Genomic DNA, 21,916 nt, shown 5'->3' with positions numbered 1-21,916 from the left:
GACATACACACTAATATTCAGGAAGTTGTACACAGCTTTCATAACATCAAACTCTTAGATTTTGTCAAGGTGGCAGGTTTTGTATCCTAGCAACCACCACCCCTCCACTCCTCATATATGGACTTTTATGAAATCGCTTGCCATCTGGAAGTGCAGTGACTCCTGCATCAAGGCACTGACACCAAAGGACATCATGCATATGCAGTTTTGGACCGCTTGAGATTACGTGGGATTGTGTGCGGCACGGTTATTTAACACTGACATGCTTACTTAACCTGAAATACTAACGAAGTTAAGATTTCCATTAGCTCAAACACACTTAAAATTACTAAGGCATCAATATTGTTGATGTTTTTTTGTTGAGGGAGGGTTTCTAGCAGGACTGAGGTCTCGCAGCAGAATTGTGGTATTTTTTCTTTCAAGTCCGTCAAAGAGCTCAGGCTGGGTTTTTTTGTTTTGTTTTTTTCAACCAGATTTCACCGTACAGTCATCTTTCTCACAGCCATGACCTAATGTCTCACAAACCTTTCACGTTTCTCCTGCCTTGGCTATCCATCTTGCACCATCTCATTATGAGAAATCCTCCTTTGCACTGCCAGACATTACTGTCAGGCTGTGAAACTTGTCAATTATGTGTTAACACAGCTGTTTTAAAAGGAACCTGCTGGGTTACCTCACCTGGAACAGATATCTTGGTGATCATTTGTTGCCATTCGATGAATAAGAATCGCAATCATCCAAAAAGATTCATATCTTTAGACGAAATGACCTTTTTTAATCGCTAATGCACTCTGTTAATTTTTAATGTTCTGCAACAACCTGTTAGTTTTTTGTCTCAAATTAATGCTTGACAGTTTGAAAGGGAATTTTTTTTCACACATCTTCCATCTGTGCACCAGTATCCAGCCAAATGATACTACCTGAAGATAAAAACTGACACCAGCACGCATGAGTCATGTGGAAATCAGCTTCACATTTCACGTTCTCCTGTGCTGCTCCCATATAATATAAAGGCCCTTTAAAAAAAGACTGTCTTTGGGGCTTCTTCTCTGTAAATGTCATTCTACTTCAGACATCACTCTGAAAATGTCACCCCGCTACCCTTTTCATTAGCTCACCAGCGCTCTTCTCGATTATACACTATTTTCCATTACCATGATCACACACACCCTGGGCGAGGCTCTTTTTCGAGCTGTACGTACTGAAGTGTGATTGCGAGACTGAAAGGATGGCTGTTCTGGATGTTCTGGCACTCTGCTGTTATGGTTTGATGTTGTTTGCTCAGCCGTGATCACCTGTTATTGAAGATTCACTGCCATTTCCCACACTGCAGTGCTGCAGAGGAGTGCAGGACTGTATAAGCTGTCAATCATATCTGTAGAGCAAAAAAAAAAAAAAAAAAAAAAGCTTTAATTTATGTGTTTTGGCTTGTCTGAAATGAAAGTTTTAAGGCTATGGTATGTGGGCACTCGAGTGAACTCTGGACTTTTGAAATTTTCCTGAAAGCAGCAAAGCAGCCAAAAAAATTTTTTTTTTAATTTGAGTCCTACGTGGGGTATGTTCTTGGTCTGCAATCAGTGAAAATTCCTGTTTAAATATATTGCAATCAGCTCATCAACTCAACTTATATTTAAGTAGATATTACACTGACAAAAGAGCAAACTAAAATTCAGTCTGAGTACCTTCTAGTTAATCACACAAGCTCACATTTGGTGCTCAAGATATTTAGTATTTATTTCATCGTGTCCATATTTATTAATCTTCCCAAAGGGTCCAGTAGTCTCTAGTGATGGGTCACACTTAATTAAGTTAATTTATGTGACTGCATTTTGCCTTTTGTTTTATTGTGGTATTTACTCATTGCATTATAATACTTATTTATTTGTAGTTTGCATGTGCTTCCCATGTGTGCATGGGTTCTCTCCATCTCCAAAAACATGCAGTTACTGTGGTTGGGTTAAATGTTGATTCTAAATTGCCTATAGGTGTGAATGTGAGTACGATTGGTTGTCAGTCTCTGTGTTTGCTCTGCGACAGACCCTCCAGGCTGTACCCCACCTCTCCCCCTATGTTAGCTGGGATAGGCTCCATTTCCCCTGCGACCCCGATTAAGAGATGCAGAAGAGGTCTTTAGTGTCTTTCAGTCTGATTTGACTTCCCTTCCATTTTCTTTGTCTTGATTGCACCTGTGTCTTTCCCCCCCCTGCTCTATCCACTTCCCTGACTGCCATTCTGTGTACATGTAGTGTATATATACACTATTCCATTCAGTTCTTTGTCTCAGCGTCTGTTGCCATCCTTGCGCACTCTCAGCTGTTCTTGGAATCTTAGAAAACTTTGCAACTTTATACTCTCTGCTACCATCTATAATAAATGGATGTTTTTTTGAATATGTCTGCCAGTCTGAAAGTCTGCATTTAGGTCCCCATTTCACATATTCTGCAATAGCCAGGAACATAAATCCACATCAATTCCCCAAGTGTTAGTGGGACTTTTTAGGGGCTGCCTCCAAATGTATCAGAAGATTTGTGAACCTAAAAAATCCATAGCAATTTAGAGTGCTGTTTACTGAAGAAAATTACACTTCTCATGTAGTACTCTTTTTTAACTTTGTAAAAGTTACAACAACATCCTTGATCATAAATTTCCACATAGCACATAGTAAAGTGTGCTGAGGTCAGAAAATAAAGGGATTTGGAACGCTTCCAAGCATTGGTAACATTGTTACAAAACTACTTCTAGTTAGAAAACAATGTAGGGTCATGTTACAGCATGTTTATTTAGCAGCAGCTATGTACATTTATGTTTTGGAAGATATGCTGTGCAAACTTTGTTCTTCAGTCTTGATATTATTTGCAAATAGTAAGAAGGAGCTTTACCCATTGCATTCAAACTGACTGCAGAAATGAAACACTTTCCCAGCCTGCATGCAACAACCACAGTGATGAATTTGAAGCAGTTTGCTGCCAAAATGAAAATGTGGACATATAATATATTCCCAAAAGAAGGTCTAGTAGTACAGAGGCTTCATAACTGCAGATGGATTTCAGTAAGAAGAGCATCTCACAAATCCAGTCACTTAATATGCAAATGACCAATGCACTCTCCTCAATCCAGCAGAGTTTATCAGGTTCCTCTCAGTCAGTATTAAACCTATTATTTGATGTCTGCTGTCGGTCAAAGTCAGCACCCGGTTCTCGCTCTCTCTCCGTGGACCAAGGGTAATATTTGCTAATGAGTTGCTTTGCTGCTGCCATGGCAACAGGCCGATCACCACAGAGTGTGAAGCAGGAGTGGCACCCTTGACACCAGCCTATAAAGCAAGCCACCCAGGCTTATGATCCACAATGCATAATGCAGTGCTGTAACCCTCATCCTCCCCTCCTCATCTCACTGTCTTTTGCTCTGCCCCTTCTCCAGTCCCTCACTTTTCCTCACCCCCTCCCCACGTTTTCCTCCAGCCATTCATTCATTCCATCTGGTTTAATCAAATCTACTGGATGGTCCCTCTGCACCAACTGCACCCACCTTATCCCAAATCAGACAAGGAGACTCAATAAAGGGAAGAAGAAAATGAGATAAAGTCTTTCGAGAAACCTTATGCAAGTTCATTTTCGGTCACAGTGTGATTAAAGAAGAACACGCAGACTGTCGTGTCTGAAATTAATATGGATCCAATTCAAAGTTCAAAATTAAAACTGGCCATGCAACACATACCGCTATAATTGGTCCCTGGTGGAAGTAAAGTTTAACATCCAAGAGCCCAAGCTACTGTACACAATCTATAAACAAACCTACCTTCGTCCCTTTTTTAAATAAATGGATCCCAAAGTTTAGAACTCCATTAAAGAAACATCAGCAACAAGCAGCACAGCAAGACTGTTTTCATCTCAACAGCACGCTGCAGCAGGTGCAGACAATTAAAAACAACGATACAATCACAACTACATCCAGCTGCACCTCAGCGCTGTTTTCAGTACTGGGAGGCACACACATAGGTATCATTAACATATTACAGCACACTCAACCATGAAAGTAGCATCACCAAGAGTAAGAGACTATAGTAAAAAACAAAATGTGCAGCCAATTATAAAGCATACTCAAAACCCGCAAGGTACTCTACAGACGCCCCTTATAGCTATTTTGAGGCCATATTTTAGTCACAATGTGAATTTTTGGCTTTTTCTTCCTTTTAGCACATTTTTGTAAAGAGGAAAGTTCATATTTTGCGCGAGTGCATGTAAATAAAGAGCAAGCGCTAGCTGCTGGTAAGTTATGGTCTTCAGCTGATGATAGAAGCAACTGCAACTGGTTGTTAAGTCTTTCAGATATTAATGATAATAAACCTTGCATGAATTGTTGGGTGTCGTGTCTCAAATCGCATAGTTCTGTGCTTAAACTTCATATTTTGAGTGCATAAATGAACTCACTGACAAGTAATGCTGCATGAAGTGTACCAAGTGCACTCAAGTGGTGTACTCATACCAGTCAAAACAGTGAGAATACCACAGATATCGCCATCTTGGTTCCTCCTTACAGCTGCTCCTTTTCAGGTTCCCTGCAGCGAATCATCCAAGGTCTGATCTCCTGATCTGGCATGGAATCATTCATTTAGCAAATATTTTACACCAGATGTCCTTTGTGACATGACCGTCCCCTTTTATCCAACTTTGGGGAAGCGTATACGAGCTTAAAGCCCTGACTGGAGTTTATTGATGGGCCTTCATGTGTTATGGCATTTTGTTGCCATTTATGGATGTTAAATTTATTGTTGAAGAATTTTGTGTTATGTGTGGCCAGAAACTCATAAAGTTTATATTTGCAGCAGTGTACTACAAGAAAGTATGTACAAGAAGTAAGTACAAGAAGTGTTTTTGTGCATGTGTGCATTAATAAGGTAGATTTTATATATTTTATTCTAAGGCTTTTAATTGTCTCAAGTGTTCATATTTAATACGTGTTCCAGGATTTCCACTCTTGCAGTCTGTACATAGAGTATATTAAAAGCTGAATTGGGTCTCGTAGCCACACAAACTCTCTGCAAGGTGAATGCTTTTGTGGAGCACTTAGGTGAAAGAGTCAGGTGACGGCATTTTATTAAAGCCGAGCTCCCTGTCTAGTGTTTTAATGCAAAGCCCAGCATCACTGGCTCACAGCTACAGGTTTCAGTGTGAGCTCACCAACCAACCCGCAGAAGGCATCTATCTAATTACACAAAGGTCGCCCCGATGCCCTTCTTGCCACGGTGTGACCAGATGACACCGCTCACTCTCCCATCTGTCCTGGCCTACTGACGCCTTCCAAACCAGAAGAAGCACAGATTGTGACTCTTGTGTGACTTCGCAGGCACAGCAGGCCATGATGCTCTCTCAAGCCCCAGCGGTCCTACGTCCCATATGACCCTTTGCGAATGTGAGAATGCAGTGATTGCATGAATGCTCAGTTGGGTATCTCACAATCTGTGATAAATGTCTCACCATTTTACCCACTTTTCAGTCGAGAAATTACTTCACACTTTGATTTGAAATCGTGACATGGCTTGTGCACAACTGTGATCAGTCCGCCATTTTTATGGTCACCATTTTGCATCAGCCTAGGGGACCCCCAGAATATGTAAGACTCCTACTTGTCTCAGTGACTATAATACTATACGTATAATTTAAAAAAAATAATTTTGTGACTCAAATCTTTTCCTTGACATAACTTAGGCTGAGCACTCACTGAATGGTGGAGTTTCTACAATCATTACTTATCGCACACTCTTAGAAAGAACCCAATGTATATTTCCCAAATTATTCTAATGTTATTCCATTAGAAAGAAAGGAAATCAACCACAATTTCAGAAACCACTGACATTTTATAAATGGGCACAGCCTGCTTTGCTTCTAATTGCTAGCACATGACAACTGCATAAAGGACTAATGAGAATACTTTGGCCTGATTTAAAACCGTATTAAACAGGTTTGTGGTCTCAATTATTATAATAATATTATAATAATAATATAATACTAATGGATTGCATTCGGGGCCCTCAAAGCGCTTTACAATTCCACTATTCATTCACTCTCTGGCCATCACCAGTAGGCGGTAGGTGAAGCGTCTTGCCCAAGGACACAGCGACCGAGACTGTCCGAGCCGGGACTCAAACCGGCAACCTTCCGGTTACAAGACGAACTGCCAACTCTTTGAGCCATGATTGCCCCAAGAATTCCTTGTTGAATGTTCATGTTTACTGAAAGATGCAACATGCCACTTAATATCACCGACTACAGGATGCATCCTGCTAACCAAGCTAGCTTTCTAGTAAAAGCATTGCTTGACCAGCTCTACCATATTTACCAAGTAAGGTCAAATCTTGTTTCAAAAAGCCTCGATGTCCACAACCAGTGGGAGACATCGCAGTGGTTACGTCCATGGAGTTCAGTCTATGACTGAAGCATAACCCTGACATATTACTTGTTGTGACAACATAATATTAAACTAAACAATGCCATTTCCAGGCCTCTAAGTACATCTGCAGCAAAACAAAACAGAAAAGTTAAAGTACTGATTTGAGTACGAGCACCTCTTTAACATTTTAGTTACTTGCTGATTAAAAAAACATATCATTTCATGAATCTACAATTGTATTTTCTACTTCTCCTTAGGTGGCACTTTTTTCTTTTCAAATGCTCATAGTTAGTTATACTAGCTTTGAGCAACAACAAATGTTAAATAATTAATTTCTGGCTATTTTGCAAGTAATTTTATTCACCACAGAGACATTTATATTTATGAACAGATCATGATTATTATTTTAAAGCACCGGGGAAATCATTTAATTACTATAAAATTATTTTGTGCTTTCTGGGGCAAAAAACGTACGCCAGTTCACCATTTTGGTTTCACGAGTGTCATTTTTCATGGTAGCACATTGTAATTACATTTTATGTTGTGCTCCATGGACCCCTTTGCTTTATATTTTGTTCATTAGGAGCCTTTGGTAACATTATAATGTGCAGTCATTATTGCAGGCATCATAAAACACAGGAGGCCAATGAATTAGTGAGTATTTTTCCATTAGCATGGCCTATTGTTTTAGTAATTGAGCTGAAAGACGGGGAAGAGCTCTGGTGCAACCATGAAAATAAGCCACTCTGATCAAGCAACAATTTATACTGAACATTCAGCATCGCACCGATTTCACTGACAACCTTTATTATTTCAGTGTTACCTATAAATGCATTGATACATTCTTCAGGAAATGTATCATGTTGTATTATCAATATTTTTTTCTCTGTATAGTACCTGAACAGATCTTTGATAAACCTCAATAAGTCCTCATGGGCTTGATTTTCTAAAGCCTGAAAACAGAGGCTGGAGGAAGTAAAGGTGTCCGGTTACCTCTCCGTCACATGAATTACAATGTGCTGAAAGGTTATTATTGATTTTATGTCTAATGACACCAAAAACATGTTGTCTACCCTAGTTTAGAGAATATTTTGCCTAAAATACTTGTCTGTTGGACTTTTGCCTGTAGTATTCTTAAGGACCTGAGTACAAAGAGTAACATGTCATGGTTAGATATATTAGTTACATGCACTTCCTCACATTCAACTTGTAGCTATAATTACCTACATTTCCACTATGAATGGATTTGATGAATCCTGGTGTACGGAGGGTGACTTGTGCTGTGTTATTGCACAACTGTTGGACAATTAACGTGGGGTCTCAGACCTCCATACACTGCCTGTGTCTAATTTTACATAAAATACACTGACCTTTTTTTCACTGGCAAATCCGATGTCCATTACTTATTTCTAGGGCGTACATATTTGCATGGCAACACAACCTGCACGTTAACAACAAATTGCCACCATCCATCACAGCTGTGCAGCTCTCGACTGCAAGACGTTGGCTGCTTCTGCACACTATCCCTCCAGTCTACTATCTCTCAACTTACATAACCTCTGTGGTTCTCAGGAGGCTTCCGAGGCTGGCAGAGATTGTATCATAGCACAGGTCAAGGGAAGGTGATGACTAATTCATGAGGCTGTTTGCAGGGAACCCTCATTGAGAATCATTAGCTGCCTGTCAGCCACTGCGCATGAAGCCAAGGGAGTTGGGCAATGTTGTGTGTCGTGATGGGCTTTAACAAACAAGACCTTCTTTGCTCTTTAGACATAGAAGTCACAAGGAACCAGTGCTGACGCGTGGCTGGTAATAGCTTAGGACTTTTTTGAATGCACACTATTGTTGTAAAGAGCGTTGATCAAATTCCTTGATTTGAAATGGTTTGTATAATAATTAAACTCCTCACATTTTTATGTTATCGTAAGCTGGGAAGCCGCATGAGTCAGTTCACGTACGACCCTGTTAATGAGAGACTTAATCAAACATTTATGGTGGTTCTACTCACGTGTATGTTTTTCCTGAATCCCACAGTTCACTCGCTTTTTGAAAGGAAAGAGTGGGTTAAGGTTTCACTAATTCCTCACATGGTCTATACATTTACATGCACAGTTTGTGTAGAGATTCACTTCATGTACATGAGCCCGATACATGGGGACTTCTGAGATCAGGGGCTTTTTTGCAAGCATTTGACCTCACGTGGCTGCTGACACAAAACAGTCTGGTAAAAATGTAACAGGTTATGTTGATATAGAAGGTCATCGCAATAGGCTTACCTACGTAAATACATGCAATATGACAACCACAATCGGATTTAAAGGTATGACCACCTCTTGGGTCAAACTGTTTAAAAGGAAAAAATATGTAGCTATGTAGAAAAATATGTAGTTATATGTAGAAAGAAAATATGTACTGACTTTGAGTTCTTTGGTTGGATGGGATGAACAAGAATCCAATAGATATGGACTGGTGAGCAAGCACACTCTTTTGTCTGAATATATTAAACTGTTAATAATCAACCTCACAAACCTAGAATTCTGGCCTCCATACGAGTTATGATTTGATAAATGCCTGCAGAAAAAAATGCAAATAAGTGTTCAGTGGTCTGAATATTAAGCTGATTCCTGCAAAACACTAAAATACATTGCAGATTACCATTTCATTGGATTTTATTCCTCCTGATCACAGGTGATAAGCTTTTTATGTGATTTCTCATTTGGAATTTTTCTATATGCTATCACACTAATCTCAGTTTTGTTGTTATATTTTGGTGAGTTTGCATTCAGCATTTCTTTTCTGCAAGTAACTTTCCCACGGACTTCGTAGGAGCTGGTGTCACTGGGCACTGATTTACTCTGCCCTCGTTGTTACCACCTTGTAAAACCCCCAGTTCCAACACTTCCTGTGTTTGCCTTCTTGAGACAGGAAATAGTCTGGAGTCTGAGATCAAAGACCTGCACTCATCCCTTATCAAGGAATGGAGAAACAGGGCTGTTGGATAAAGCAGTCTTGATAATTGTTTAAGAATGCCAGAAAAAAAGGAAGACAAAGGAAGCAGAGAGTTTATGTGTGGATACCACAACCAATTTTAGGCAATTTTGATCCAACTGAGGTGAAATAAGAAACTGTGGGGTTTAGTGGGGCCTCTCTGCAGGGTTTTTTCTTCATGTTCTTGTGATCCAGCTTCCATGCACATGTTCAAGACATGGTTGGTAGGTTAGCTGATAATCTTAAATTGGTCCAAGGTGTGAGGTGCCTTTCTCTTTGTGTTAGCTCTGATTGGACTGACACATGGGCGTGTGCCACTATTTGCCTGATATCAGCTGAGATAAGCTTTACTCCTCTCTCTGCAGGATAAAGCAGGTATATTTAATGGATGGCTGTTGTCTGGGGACCCACATAGAGAAAGGTTTTCCAGATAAAGATTAAATAAAGCTCTGAGACCCCAATTTCCCCACAAGGGCTTTTCATGTGTAGAATTAGAAGGTCTACCTGCTGAAAAGAAGAAAAAAAATCAATATAAAACAACCTCAAATGGGTTAAAACTATTGTTTTAGCTTATAAAAGTCAGCTGTTGTCTCATCGGTCCATAGAATATTTTCCCAAAAATGACCATCCCTGGAAAGCTTCACTACTGTCCCAAGTTCTCCCCCTTTGTGGATAATGACTCTCACCTCTAAAGTCCTAAAGCCTTAAAAATAGTGTCGTAACCATCTTTAGACTGACAGATGTCATTGACTTTGATTCTCATCTGTTCTTGAGTTTCTTTAGATCGTGGCAATGATGTGTTGTTTGTTGAGATCATAAACAGAACCTGTGTGACAAAATTGGCTAGTAAAACTGGACTCCGCTTTGCAAGAAATATGATAAACAGTTAACTTAAGGGAGGTAATTACTTTCTCACATAAGGACAGGTAGGTTTGGATAGCTTGTTGGGTTTTTTAGGTTGTCTTTGTCTCATATTGAAATTTATTTTAATTTAATTTAAAAAATGAAATCATCCATTGTCTCTGTAAAACCCTTTACTGGATGAAAGTTCACAAGCATTACCTTTCTCTACCTGTGTATGTTTTGGACTCATATTTCAACTGTCCAGAACTTTGCACGGGCCAAAAGCAGGAACATGTCTTATTTGTGCTCTATTTCAGTTTATTTCCTATTTTTATTTGTGTCACAAAGGGCCTGTTGTGCTACTACAATATCCAAACCATCAATAAGGGATTCCAGTGCTTTATTAATTACCAATATTGGTCACAAATTATAGTCAGCATATACTTTGAAAAAGTTCCCAAGACACCATCAAGATTTTTGTCTGACAGCCCAAAACTCAAAAAGAAACCACAGAATTTTTCTTTTGACCAATTAACATCAATAAGACAGTCCTAATAAAGTGTTACTGAAATTTTTCCACAGACATGATTCACTGTTAGTGAAAATGTTCCTAACTGAACAATAAAACATGCTCTTGTTGACCTGGGCCACCCTGGTACGAAAACCTCTTTCTCTCGCGGCAGTAATTAAAGCTGTCAGTAGGTGTTTGGGCATGACAGAAGGATTAGGATTCATGGTGCTGGATCTCAAACTGAGCTGACAATATGGTCCAACCACAAAGCCAGGGGCTTCTGGGACGTCAGCCAGTGGCTGATAGATCCATCAATATGACGTGTTTAGTCAGCACTGATTGCTCTCCAGAGCAGCTCCTGTTGGTTTGATGGTGCAGTGATGCGTGGAGTTTTCCACATTGTCAAACTATTTAATGCTTTATTTACATGCAGGCCCCTAACAGGTCAATGAGGACCCACCGCAGGCTAAAGGAGGACCTCAATGAGTTTGCTGAAAGTTGAAAAATGAAGCTCAATAAAGGTCCTATGCTTTCTTTACTAGGGGTAATGGGTGTATGTGTGCTTGTATATGTGTTTGCTGTTGTTTTGGTGGCCTTGTCATAATTTTGTGAGAAAGTAGCGCAAATATTTTATTTAAATGATTCTAATAAAGTAAATCATTGCTGATTACTTGTACTTAAACGATAAAATGTTGTTTATTGTCATAACATCTCACTCTTAATACTGCAAAATTGTAATAAATATGTTCTCTCTCACCTCGTGGTTCTAATACTGCATCATATCAGAAACCTCAGTCGCATCAAGTGATTGAAAAATATTTTCTATTTAGCTCAATATCAGGATACATTATCAAAGACACACAAACAATTCATGATCCCAAAATCTGACTGTGCCACTCCTTAAATCTCGAGGCTTATCTCAATCAACTATATGACCCAAGTTTGGTGTATGGGAATAGCGAGATAGAGCAGTCGCAAAGCTGTTTACTGCACCACGAGATAACATTGTCACAGAGGAACATGAAGACTTCCCACTCAAAAGGGTGCCTTGAAAAGCTGCGCTAATTTTAGCAAAAAACAAAACAAAACATCAAGTGTTGTATGTTGATGAATAGCTTTTCAAGGCTGTGTCAACTACGTCACACACAATAGTCCGTATAAAAATGAAGGTAAAAAGACCAAAACAACCACAAAGTCTCACTGGGACAATCATTCTATGTTTCCTTCCTCAAAGTGCTTTCAAAGAAGCACGTGAATCACAGACAGGAAACAGAGAAACAACTAGAACGCAAACTGGGCTGCAGGTGATAAGACATTTTTCCCCCCACTGTTCATTCACCTAACACCAATTCCTCTATTGGTCAATGAAATGTTTTATGTGTTTTATTCATTTATTTTGCTGTTTTCTGTTATTCTATTGTTTTAACTTATTTTCTGTACAGCACTTTGTTCCTGTGCTGGGTATTTTAAAGTGCTTTATAAATAAGATTGGATTGGATTGGAATGAAACCCAAAGAACTATTTAAATCCCAAATCTACCAACAAAGGAAACTCACACAACACACTTCTCACATGTGAATTAATTCTATAATTAATAATCAATTCCAAATAATTAATTTTATAATTGCTGATGTACAAAAAAGAAAAATTTATTTATAGAGCATTTTTCACATTAAGTTACAAAACGCTGTATAACAAAATAAGTAAAAGCGAGAAATAAAATATAAAAAATGTACAATTAATAGCAATACAAAACTATGTTAATATGATTTTTGTAATTTTCACTGTATCTTTAACACCAGCAGGTACTGTACTGTAGTTTCTTAATAGTCTATCACATCATAAGAGTGGTTGTATGAGCTGTTTATTTCCTCTCAGCCAGAGGTCTGAATCATCGTCAGTTTTACAGTCTTCTTACTAACGAAGACATTACATACCAAGTCTCACACTAAAGTACGAGCTGTGCTGATGTTTACAACAGTAGTTGTGGTCATTTTTAGGCATGTTGTGGAGATTGTGGATCTCATAGTTTGTGATATTTCTCAACCAGCAGCATCTTTCCCCTCATCAATTGTCCTACTACACACAGGCCGCAGAAAGAAGTGATGAAATGGAGGTGCCAGGAGCAGAGAAAAGGGGAGCAATGGGAGCTGACACGGGAAAAAAGTACATCAGCATTATGCATCATGCCAAGCCGATGCTGGTGTGGAGTTCCACATAACAGGGGCCTCAAGTCTGTGAGAAACTAAATCCTACACAAATGCATTGCTGCACCAACTGTACGGTGCAAGCAAGAGAGTGAAAAAATAAATTCACAGGATTCGCTGCAGAGGTTACATCTTTCAACTGGCTTGGGAACGCTTCAGTGTCCCCGGATGAGCTGGAAGAGGTGGTTTGGCTGAGGGAAGTCTGGGCTTCTCTGCTCGGACGGCTGCCCCCATGATCCGAACCCAGATAAGGAGCAGAAAAAGGATGGCTGGATTCTTCGGTGGATCCAAAGCACATCCTTCTTGTTTACTCTAGAAGATGACAACACAAATCAAAAGTCTAAGTTCATACATTTTTCTAAGACCCATGAAGCTGTCACTGTGTGTGTGTGTACATCGATAGAACAAGCTGCAGGCACTTTAAACAAAGGTCCAAGACATCCATTCTTCTGCAAACTATGAACAACATGCAATTTACAAGAATTAAACCAAAGGTACTTCACAAATGAATTTCTGCAGTCCCAAAGAAACTGGATACCTTTTCTAGTCAGCAAATTGTTCTCATGACAAGATAAAGGAACCTGCTAAGTGTTTCCAGGATGAAACGCTGTTTGAATGATAAGCATAAATAAGGCTATACAAAAGTGACCTGTCCAGAAACTATCAAATGACAGCACAAGTTTAGCACCCATACAGTACGTTCCCCTCACTGATTATTTGAATCATAATATTAAGATGCATGGATGCTGTGCTCTTTGCAGTGGGTCAAAATAATGTAAAAATATCCCTAAAAGATGCTTCAGTGTAAAAAGGGCTTTACTCCCTTGTAAGTGCAGGACTTGATTGGTATTATTGATCAGAAATACAGGATCATGAAGAGCCACTCTGAATGTATAAAACCTGTAAACACAAAATAATACATTTTCTGTCCAAGGCCACCAGTTAATTCTACCAGTTATCACAGAATCGCAAACCCACATCAAACACAGACGCCTAACAGACAGTATTGATTAGACAGCCATGAATGCAGAGCCATCTCCCCATGAAATGGGCTATTATTACTGCAGTTTCAGTACAAAACTACCCACAGCCATAAAATCCATGACTATGACCAGATCACTACAGCAAATAGGTGTAAATATATACCACATAGGTATCTTTCTTTGAGTAGTGAACGTTAGGCTAGGTTCAAAAACATTTTTTTTGATCCGTCTTAATTTCCATCATGTATTCTTAATTGTATGTATATTTTTTTCTTTCCCTGGATTCTTTTTCCTATTTTTTATGGCTGGTATCAACTGAAAATATTACTCACCAGTACAGTAACAAGATTTTGCCCTCAATGACTTCTCACATTTAAATAATCTTAATTAAAAATCACAATTTAACAACTCAGTAGCCTGTCAGTGATCATTCAGACTGATAAACCATTGTAACAAATCTAATTTTACAGCTGACTAATATGTAAACCAATAAAAAAAAATTATACATGGTTCTGCTCTGTTAGCAAGGCACGAGCGAGTTTACAAAAACAGCCGCAAGGTAAATGTAAAGCAGACAATAAACCCATATCAGATATCACAACTACTGAGAAAAAAAGCTAAAAAACAAAACAAAACATGACAACACAAATGATTTTAGCAGCTTCAAATCAGATTGGATTGGAAGGAAGTCAGTTGTCTGCCTTGCCTGGCAGTAAGCAGCGCCTCTGAGTAGGAGAGCTCAGTCCTTCTTTAGAGAAAGTTTAGGAATATTCATCACTGAGTGATCTTACTGATGACTTTAGTGGGTGTATATGAAACTATCTCAATGTTTCACTAAATTCAGCTGATAGTGTATTATGTGTTTAACTTGATCAATGCCATGTCTTCCTACCTGCACCTCCATTGTTTCATCATTGTTTAGCTATCCGGTCTTTAAGTGATGACATGATGAACCCTGCTTCCGGTCCAAACTACTCTGCATTTATTAAGGCTGTTGTGTTTTTAACATGTTTTAATGCTTTGTATTTTGTTCTATTTAATCTGAACAAGCCCCTAAAAACAGTCAGTGATCACTGTCGGCCTCTCTCGGTTTTCATTACCACTATTCATTTTAAAGCTCAGTTTTTAAAACCTTACGATGTAACTACAACCCAGCCAATGCAGCAATAAATGAATGACTAACGTCTTGTTGTGGATGGATTATCTCAGTTGTTCTCCTGACTGAAGTTTGGTCCGTTTACAGCATCCTGCCATGCGATTATATCTGTCCCTAACCATCGGGAACTCTCACGTTAACTTTTATCGAGTGGAAGTTAGCATTCATGCTACAGCTTCACTGTGCTAATGCGTTTATATTATGCTAACCATAGCTGTGGAGCTAGCCACCACGTAGCACTTCATTATATACCAGCTAGCCCAACTTCAGTAACCCTACAAACGTCATTACTGTTTAGGTTTCTGTCTTCATTTATGTTGGAAGTGATAGCAGAGCTATATGTTTGAATTTTTTCAGAAATCCCTCAGTCAGAATGTAATATATCATCTTTAGATGGAAACTAGCGAGCTCACTTCCTGCTAACTTCCAACTCCCTTAAATTTCATAAATTCTGTTTTCATGGATGCCTGGATGTTAAACGTAATTGCTACACCTGGTAAAGCAGCCACACAGATAATTTTGATAAAGATTTTAGACAGTTTTTAGCTCTCAGTGATGCTGCAGTATTTGTTTGACTTTGGTTACCAGGGTGATGTGCCATTGACATTTCAGCTCTTTCTTGTAATAAGTTTTACGCTCGTAAAAAGTGAAGACTGTGCGTGCGTCACGGATGATCTGATATCGTCGTGTTGGTGTTGTTCCCAGATCATCATGAAAATGTTGTTCCAGGTTCAACATTCCAAGTGACCAATCACATTGTTGTGACATTATTCTTTTGCGCGCCAAGCCATTCGTGCATTTATGAAATTCCAATGTTGCAAGGACAATATCAGTTCTGCTTACCGTTTATTAAAGGGTTAGGGTCAGGGTTAGGGTCCGTTGATCGGCGGACAGAGGCGGTTTCTCGCAGCTTAAGTACAGTTTTTTGTTTTACGGCGGTTTTTCCCGAAGTCACAAAAGTATGACGTCACAACATTCTGATTGGTCACTTGCTATGTTGATCCTGGAACAACATTTACTATGATGATCTGGGAACAACACCAACACGCCAATATCAGATCGTGCATAAGTCTCACAGCAATTATTACTGCAATTAAACTTCCGATTTAACTGTGACCCACAGATCAAATCAGAAATATTCCTTTTTCTATTTTATCTTTCCTATCTCTCTCCAGCACCCTCGCACTAGCAGGATCTCTCACCCCAGAAAAAGCAAGAGGAAAAACGAATACATTTTCACCAGCGAGGTGCTACTCCATCTGCAGAGCCACAGCAGCCTCATTTTCCCGTGTACATCACACAGGCGGCTGATTGTGAAAGATGATGCACTCGCACCTCGCTAACAGGTTCACGAAAGCCCACATGCTTAAGCCACCTTCGGCTAATTCAATTCCACTGCCATTGCAGAGGTAATGGAGTGTGCCTGCACCTCCTTGCAGTTTGTGCATAGAAAAAAGTGGGATGACAGGGTGGAGCGGTTGGTTGTGGTGGTCAGTCTACCGCCCCTGTGGATTAACAAGGTTATCCTGTTGTTGTGTTTAATTTTTCAGCTATCATCTCAAATTTCTTGTCCAGGAACTAAACTAAAAGTGACTGAAAAAAAGAAAATGTCTGGATTAAATTTCCTCCATCCACTTTACCTCATAGAAAAATATTTATCTTTCCTTTAGTAGAATCTAGACATTCAAATTGTTTTGCTGTCTGTGATTTATGGTTTCCACTCCAATATAATTATCAGCCAGTGAAGTACTTTGTGATGCTCAGTGCACTAAAAAGAAATGAATGTTTTCCATTACTCTGGAAAATGATCAAAACAAGTTTTCAGAACTGCTTTTTATTGATAAAATGGAAACAGGAGCTCCAGCCATTTCTGTTATTTCCCTTTAATTTTCCAAAGATGATTCAAATAGTGTCTTTGTTGTTTGTTTGGTTAGTCGGATGATTGTTCTTTTAATATCTGTAATTGGTCTCATACATACAGTTGTACTAGGATTGACTTTGCGGTTTGTCTTAACACTCATTACCAGACAAACACAGAGTTTGCGTAGTCATAGACTAACACCTCCCACCAAAAAAAAAAAAAAAAAAAAGGATTGAAAGAAAAACATTTTGGCCTCAGATGAAATTTATTCCCTTACTTTAAAAGTCTACATTAAATATAGTGATTTGACTACTTTATTTCAGGCAAGCCAGCTCATACCCCTCGACACCTCTAGTTGGACACATAGTGTGCACTATTTAACCTGCTGTAGCTTGCTTTGCACAGATCTGCAAGTTACTTTTCAACCTGATCTCCCTTTCCACGTTTGCACATATAAGGCATGTAAGGATGACAGCCATCTGCATGGAAATAACAATCTTCATTTAGCTATAGCAGGCCTGACTGAAAAGCTTCAAAATTATTTAAATACTTTCCATTTGGGCACCAGGGTGATGCACCATTGATATTTCAGCTCTTTCTTGTAATAAGAATCATCTCTGAGTCCCTGAGTCCCCGAGCAAATGTGCTCACTCACTCTGAGTCATGATACAGAGAGAGGCTGAGCAGTCCCTCAAACACACTTTAATTCTGAAATGTGTCATTCCTCCTGAAGCCCTTTGACATTCATGCATATGTAAGAGCCCAATGGAAAGTGTTCTGTGCACTGTGTGGTCATAACGAGCTGCAAACAACTTTTACTTTCCCTTCATATTCTAAACATCCTTTAAAAAGGATGTTTGTATGATGATGTTATCTCCAAAGCCTTGAAGAATTTGTTATTGCATACCTCCTCAGTGGAGAGAAACAAACTGAAATTACAGAAATGCAATCTACTGAGAACGACTGAAATGGCCCATGAGTGGACTTCAAGCCTCCACAGCTACTAATCGCCTCTATTCCTCTGATACACTCAGAATGAGCAACATTGCTACTGAGAGTGTCTGCCTGCTCGCCAAAGCCACATAGAAACACAACATTCATCTTCAGACACAGTGGAGCCTTGCCCACCTGCCATGAAATTGCTTTTCACTATAAAACCAGCAGTAATATTAAAGGAAGAACAAAATCACCTGCAATATCGGAGTGATCTAAAATAGATCAGAAATATACTTTGATGGCATGCAATACATACAGAAGCCACTATTATTGCAATATAACAAAGAACATTTCCCTTTTGGATCGGCATATGCAACACAGGTTTGCATGGTGCATATCTGAAATTTTTGTTCAATAATAGAAAGTTTAGACAGTGGAGTGAAATAAAAATTCCTTCTCCAGTTTTAAATCCCTCCTTATGAAATGCTTCCTTAGCCATTTGATAGGATACAGAGTGCCTGAAAAGCAGCTGTCTCATTTGTCTGGGCTTGACTAAGGACCTGCTAACTTGCTTGAATCCCCCATTAATGAGACCAGACTGAGCTTATGGCATTCAGCATGTCACATAAACCTTCATTAATGTGGAATGAAGGGCCAGGTTTTTTAATTCCTGGCTCTACAGAATCAGCAGGGGACAAAAATTGCCCCTGAAAGCCTAAAACTGCTCTAACGCACGTTACCCAGCTTCAGAAGAGAATGCCACTATGAGCTTATGTTAAGTGCACAGTTAAGTAATGCAATGCAAAAGAGTGCAATTTATTACCATAGGCTCAACCTCATGTTCATGAGAAAATAGTGGAAATTTACAGGTTCTGGCAAAGAAATAGTCTGACACATACCCCTGTTAATGGACATTTATGTGGAGATTTAAAACAAACTGGAATCATGTTAAAAAACTAACTTTAGAGATCCTGATAAGTGCATTTTTCTAAAGCTTTCGGACAAGCTAACCATTTCCACCTGTAAGCAGTCCTTTCCATGGATTCCCTCACATGACTTTCTATCTCCATGTGTTACTGTCTCTATGTTGGGTTTTTTGCCTTATAGATGAAGGGTTGTTCTCCTGCACATTCAGGTTCGGTCCTGACTATCGCTTGTGCTTACGCACCAAAAGAAAATTCCAGCGTTCTTGGAGGCGCCGAGTGCAATGGCTGCCCTACTGGCAACTCCATTGTCCTGCTTGGAGACTTCAACACTTACATCAGCAACAACAGTTAGATATGAAGGGTGTGATTGAGAAGAACGGCCTGCCTGCTGCTGACTTCAACTGAGGATATGGTCAGGCGGTGGTCGGATGAATATTTTGAGAATCTCCAAACTTCCCCTGACATGCCTTCAATATAGGAAGCAGAGTCAGAGGGACAAGGGAGACAACTGACCCATCACCAGGTGTAAGATCACTGAGGTTCTTAAACAACTCCTTGGTGGTAGGGTCCTTACGATGGATGCAAACTGCTCGAGTTTGTTAAGCATGTTATATGCTGTCTTGGATTACACGTCTCTGTAATGTTGCATGGAGAGACTGGGCATCTGCATTAGAAGAATGAGGTGGTGGTTCAGTCTTCAAGAAGTGAAAAGGGAGGGTGTGCTCCAGATAAGGGGGAATCACACAACTCTCTGGGAAGGTCCGTGCCAGCGTACTGGGGCGGAAAGTCCTTTCCATTTGTTGGATTCAGAAAGAACAATGAATTTTAACCAGTCAACATGTGTTTTGTGGATGTGGAAAAGGCGCTTGACTACATCCCTCAGGGGATCAAGTAGGAGGTGCTTCGAGAGTCATCCATGTGCCTACCAACTTGCAGTGGCTCCTCCACCCCCTTTTTGTGAAACAGTTACAAAATAATTTCACTGTGAATCAGCTTTGGAATATTAGAAATGTTTCTATTGTAAACACTGAAAAAATAAACTCATATATCTCTAAAAAGCAGTCATGTGAATATTATTGTACAGAAATAGGCCGTGTGAGACACACTGTAAAGAAACGAGTGACAGGTCTATCATTTACATCCGGATTAGTCATTAGGATTAGTCACGACGAGGATCCACGCAGCCTGAAGCCATCCATTAACTCCATGTCACCAAGTTTAGTTCATTTCATTGGGTGTATGAAGGGGAAAAGATTTATGTCAAATAGTTCCAGAGAGTTATGTATTGTGTTCAAGAATATTTGTAATAAAGAAACATTTCCTGCTTCAGACTGAATATCAAGTTCATGATTAGCTTTCTGATCATGCCCGATCTTTTATATCATAAGGTGACATTATAATTTTTACAAAGTATTACATCATGTAGAGAAAGGCGGGTGAAGTAGATTTTCCATTGCTGTGTAAATTAAGTCTTGAAACCTTAAAAACAACAGCTGCTCATTTCACTCACAGCTTTTTAAGATATAACGCATGCATGCTGGGCTGTGCCAAGTTGTTGGATACTAAAGCTCCAAGCATGAAGCAGCCCTTTAAAAAAGAATAAGGGCATAGAACTGATTGCAATTGTATTTTCACACACACATTGTCAGAGACATCAAATGTCATGTGTCTGCGGTCCTATTGATTGCCCAGCGGGGCATCATGGGAAAGAACTCTGAAACAACCCGCAGAGGTTAATGTACACGCATTTCAACCTGCTGGATATGAGTCAATACATCCCTATCTATTGACTGCAAACCACTCAACAACATGTGTCAAGTGCAGAACTACGTAGATATAAGAGTGTTTTAACTGACATGGAGTGGCAGCTAGGCGATATTTACCCCATATCCCCATTTTGGAAACACAAGCTACAGGCTCAAAAATATTAAAAGAAATCAGACCAAAATGTTTAAAGGACTCAAATTTTAACCACAACAATCAATTTACCAAATTACATTGAGAAAATAACTCAATGTAAAAGGGTTCAATTGCAATGAACCTACTTGCGCAGAATAATCTTCTGAATCTATGGACTCCCATTCACTTAATGATTTGTTTCAAGTCATTGCTTTGCTTTCTGGCCCACCACTTTGATGTTTTGGTTCACTCTCACTCTTCACTAATTCTCATAGCATTGTTTGCAAACAGAGAAGAGAGCTGGAGGACACATATTGAACTATTTTGCAGCCAAAGAACCAGATGTCTCTTCTTGGACCAGTAAATAAGTAGGTAAAGTTTATTTATGCAGCACTTTTCAAGAACAAGATTCACAAATGGTAAATGGACTGTTAGTTATATAGTAGTTTCTACTCAATTTGAGCACTCAAAGCACTTTCTTCCTACAAGCCTCATTCACCCATTCCCACAAATGCATTTTTCTAACACTCACACACTGGTGGATCCATTGGGGGCAATTCGGGGTTCAGTATCTTATTCAAGGATACTTTGAAATGCAGGTTGGAGGAGCAAGAGACTGAACCACCGACCTTCCAATTAGTAGATAACCTGCTGTATGTAAGTCACAGCCACGCTACAATATAAAATAAATGGACAAAACACAATAAAAGCAAACCTGCACGAGTAGCTCTTAAGCTTCTTCTTAAAGGTATCATCAGTGTCCACAGATCATAAGTGCACAGTCTGATTTTTATTCTGAACCTGGACTGAGGTACCACAGACATGATCAGTTGACCTCAGAGACATAGCAGTTAACATATTTATATACAGCTTCACAAATACAGGGAAACATCTGACCTTAAAGATCTCTGAAACGAACTTTAAACTGAACACTCAACTTTACAGGAAGCCAGTGGGAAGAATCGGTGTTACATCCAACCTCAGAGTGGACCTGGCAGGAAGCCTCACTGCAGTATGTGGGAACATTAATAAGTGATTTGCTCAGTTTAAGGATTAATGAATTCCAATAATTTAGGTGTGATGAAATAAAAGCATGTTTGAACTTGTATAACATCAGAAATCTTTCTAAGACACACATTCAGAAACATTTTATAGTATTTTAAATTTGAATTAAGGGTTAAACCCTGTGTGGTTACACCACCTTCTTTTAAAGGAA

Source organism: Copadichromis virginalis, linkage group LG18 (assembly GCF_057382275.1).
Source record: "Copadichromis virginalis isolate Kocher_CV1m ecotype Utaka linkage group LG18, C_Virginalis_male_GT1.1, whole genome shotgun sequence".
Lineage (NCBI taxonomy): Eukaryota > Metazoa > Chordata > Actinopteri > Cichliformes > Cichlidae > Copadichromis > Copadichromis virginalis.
The sequence above is the reverse complement of the archived record's forward strand: the minus strand, read 5'-3'. Positions refer to the sequence as shown.